Source organism: Physeter macrocephalus, chromosome 2 (genome assembly GCF_002837175.3).
Source record: "Physeter macrocephalus isolate SW-GA chromosome 2, ASM283717v5, whole genome shotgun sequence".
NCBI lineage: Eukaryota > Metazoa > Chordata > Mammalia > Artiodactyla > Physeteridae > Physeter > Physeter macrocephalus.
Genome location: NC_041215.1, coordinates 86,794,801 through 86,799,487, shown reverse-complemented (window position 1 = coordinate 86,799,487; position 4,687 = coordinate 86,794,801).

The window sequence follows — 4,687 nt, the reverse complement described above, 5'->3', positions numbered from 1 at the left end:
AGGCCACACCAATGAGGCCCGTGTACCACAAAAAAAAAAAAAAAAAAAAAAAAAAGATATGCAAAGGACCACACACATTTTCAAAGTAGCATCTGGTTTATTATTCAGTGTTGCTCAGGCATGATATTAGAATTCTTACATGCCAAGAGCCAGAAAACTCAAAGGTAAAGTTAAGAGGCAGCTGCTAAATTCAGATTATTATGTGCCTGGTAACAAGAGCAGTAGAAAAGTGGTTTCACTACCAACCCATCTACCAGATCACTTCTCTACATGTCTGTCTATCCACTTGCTGTATACTATGGGTAGTTGTATGAGCATTTGTATGTATGACAAATGTATGACATTCCAGTATTTAGTCAGTTTTACCTTTGAGAATAATGACAAAACAGCAGTTATGCTCTTATATATATGACTGCTTACTTTTTTTTTTTTTTTTGTGGTACGCGGGCCTCTCACTGTCGTGGCCTCTCCCGCTGCGGAGCACAGGCCCCGGATGCACAGGCCCAGCGGCCATGGCCCACGGTCCCAGCCGCTCCACGGCATGCGGGATCCTCCCGGACCGGGGCATGAACCTGTGTCCCCCGCATCGGCAGGTGGACCCCCCCAACCACTGCGCCACCAGGGAAGCCCGACTGCTTACATTTTTTAAAGTTTTGTTGAATCCATTAGGAAATATCCAAAGCAGTTTTTTTCATGGATATGCCATATATTTTTTCCTTTTGGAAACTGTTGTAATTTGTCTCTCAGGAAAGTAACAAAACATTATATTTCTATGGATATGTGTGCCATTTTCTGGAGATGTTAATAACCAAAAATAATAGCAAGACTTTATAAGAACAGTACAGTGTCCTGACACTGTAGCCAAATACAGAGTCATGTGGTCTAAAGTTTTAGAGATACCACAATCCTAAAATGTCACTCCTTTGGCTTAATTGTAGATATTGAAGAGGATCTCAGTGTAAAGTAGCATCTGAACTAGAAAAAAATTAAGTCATGAACTTTTAACTTTCTCGGAAAAGACATATATTAGATGATAACTCCCAACCTGAGCTTCCCACCACAAAATCTATACCTGCCCATCCACAGCTCCTCTCACCTGTCCTCACCTTCCCTGCTGTCACAATAGAAGAAAGATCACACCTCCTATCTAAAGCCAGCTTCTTCCATGCACCCTATGAATCCCATCGCCAATCCCCTCCTGTGGAAATTGGCACTAGTGATTATTTTCTCTCTCCAATGCGTATTCTCAAACTCATTCCCTACAAACAATTCTCCCCCTCAGCTTTCCCTTTCAACAGCGTTTTAACTATGCCTAAGACATTTTTATCTTAGAACACACACACACACACACACACACACACACACACACAGAGCACTTTCTTATTCCACTGTCCTTCACAGCCAACCTTTGTGAGCCCTGCTATCTTGATTTTCTCATTTCCCATTCACTTGCTTCCTTTTAGAAAATGTATTAGAATATTTCAAGTCTGTCCATGCTTCCCAAGCTGCTCCAATCTGAATCCCACTCTGCCTAAATATTCTTGCTGAGGTGACCAGTGACCTTCGCGTTGCTAATCCAATGGCCATGTTCACTCTGTGTCTTGTCTGACATCTCAGTATCCAACACAGGCAGGTAGTCTCCTCCCCTGGCAGATATGCCACCCTCCTCTCCTGTTTCTTTTCCATCTTCTCTACTCTTCCCTCCCCGTCTCCTTTAGCATCTCTTCTCGTCTCTTCCTCCTCTACTCATGTTTATTTTTTAAAATTTTTATTGAAGTATAGTTGATTTACAGTCAGCTATAGTTTCAGGTATATAGCAGAGTGATTCAGTTATACATACATTTGTATATCTATTCTTTTTTAGATCCTTTTCCATTATAGGTTATTACAAGATAATTGAGTATAGCTCCCTGTGCTATACAGTAGGTCCTTATTGTTTATCTCTTTTACATATCGTAGTGTGTATATTTTAATCCCTAACTCCTAATTTATCCCCCCCTTCCCTTTTGTTTTCTATGTCTGTGAGTCTATTTCTCTTTTGTAAATAAGTTCATTTGTATCTTTTTTTCCAGATTCCACATATAAGTGATACCATAGATATTTGTCTTTCCCTGTCTGACTTTTAACTTCACTTAGTATGATAATCTCTAGGTTCATCCATGTTGCTGCAAATGGCATTATTTCATTCTTTCTTATGGCTAATAGTCCATTGTATATATTTACCACATCTTCTTTATCCATTCATCTGTCGATGGACATTTAGGTTGTTGCCATGTCTTGGCTATTGTAAATAGAGCTGCAGTGAACATTGGGGTGCATGTATCTTTTCGAATTATAGTTTTCTCCAGATATATGCCCAGGAGTGGGATTGCAGAATCATATGGTAACTCTACTTTTAGTTTTTTCAGGAACCTCCATACTGTTTTCCATAGTGGCTGCACCAATTTACATTCCCACCAACAGTGTAGGAGAGTTCCCTTTTCTCCACACCCTCTCCAGCATTTATTATGTTCTACTCATGTTTAAATGATGGAAGTTCTCAGGGAAGTGTTTGAAGCATTCCTCTTTTCTCTTTCACAACACTCACATCCTCGGCAATCTCGAGCACTCCTATGAGTCATGTACCACTTGTGCACAGATAACTCTCAGCATGTATAACCCAGCCCAAACCAACATTCTGAAATCCAGAACCATATAGCCAATTGACGGTTTAACATCTCCACTTAAATATGGCACAGACAACTGAAACTCAACATGTCTAAGTCTGAATTCATTTTCCCAGCTAAACCTCCTTTCTGCCAGTGTTTCCTTTTGAAAAGTGCATCACATACTCCTTGTTGCTCCTGCCAGAAACCAGGGAACTAGGTTGGACCAAAACACAGACAACAGCAAACCAATTGTTCAACGTTATTTAGTGAGTGTATTAGTCTCCTAGCTCCGCCATAACAAATTTGGTGGCTTAAAACAACAGAAATTTATTCTTTCATAGTTCTGGAAGCGAGATGTCTGAAATCAAGGTGTCAACAAGGCCATCGTCCCTTTGAAAGCTTCAGGTTGTTATGGGTTGAGTTGTGTCTTCCTACCTCTTCCAGCTTCTGGTGGCCCCAGGCATTCCTTGGCTTGTGGCTCTATAACTAATCCTGCCTCTGTCTTCACATGGTCTTCCCCTTTGTCTCTTATAAGAACACAGTCATTGGATTTAGGGCCCACTCTAAATCCAGGATGATTTCATCTCCAAATCCTTAACTAATCACATCTGCAAAAACCCTGTTTCTGAATAAGGTCACATTCTGAAGTTCTGAATGGACATGAATTTCTGGGGATACTATGAAACTTACTACCAGGGGAATGAGGAGGAACAAATTTCATAACTCACAAAATATAGATAGGAACATATTCACTTCCACTGGCCAAAGCAAGAAAATGTTTTGGGGGGGAAATGACAAAACCCCCTTCTCACGTTTCTTCAGTTTTAGTTCTCCTCAGCTGTTTTGTTTTCCTTTGCTCCAAACTTAATGATTTATTATTTTGGTAGATGACAAAATATTTAAATTCTTATAATTAAGCAAACAAACAACATGTTCTAGTAAATAGCATTAATAGCATTAGGCCTAGTTGGTTTAAAGATTTTAACTGGATCTAAGGGCTAATTTTCAACTGACTGCTCTGAAAATAGGTTGCGTTTTAACTATGCCTAAGACATTTTTATCTTAGAACACACACACACACACACACACACACACACACACACACACACAGAGCACTTTCTTATTCCACTGTCCTTCACAGCCAAGCTTTGTGAGCCCTGCTATCTTGATTTTCTCATTTCCCATTCACTTGCTTCCTTTTAGAAAATGTATTAGAATATTTCAAGTCTGTCCATGCTTCCCAAGCTGCTCCAATCTGAATCCCACTCTGCCTAAATATTCTTGCTGAGGTGACCAGTGACCTTCGCGTTGCTAATCCAATGGCCATGTTCACTCTGTGTCTTGTCTGACATCTCAGTATCCAACACAGGCAGGTAGTCTCCTCCCCTGGCAGATATGCCACCCTCCTCTCCTGTTTCTTTTCCATCTTCTCTACTCTTCCCTCCCCGTCTCCTTTAGCATCTCTTCTCGTCTCTTCCTCCTCTACTCATGTTTATTTTTTAAAATTTTTATTGAAGTATAGTTGATTTACAGTCAGCTATAGTTTCAGGTATATAGCAGAGTGATTCAGTTATACATACATTTGTATATCTATTCTTTTTTAGATCCTTTTCCATTATAGGTTATTACAAGATAATTGAGTATAGCTCCCTGTGCTATACAGTAGGTCCTTATTGTTTATCTCTTTTACATATCGTAGTGTGTATATTTTAATCCCTAACTCCTAATTTATCCCCCCCTTCCCTTTTGTTTTCTATGTCTGTGAGTCTATTTCTCTTTTGTAAATAAGTTCATTTGTATCTTTTTTTCCAGATTCCACATATAAGTGATACCATAGATATTTGTCTTTCCCTGTCTGACTTTTAACTTCACTTAGTATGATAATCTCTAGGTTCATCCATGTTGCTGCAAATGGCATTATTTCATTCTTTCTTATGGCTAATAGTCCATTGTATATATTTACCACATCTTCTTTATCCATTCATCTGTCGATGGACATTTAGGTTGTTGCCATGTCTTGGCTATTGTAAATAGAGCTG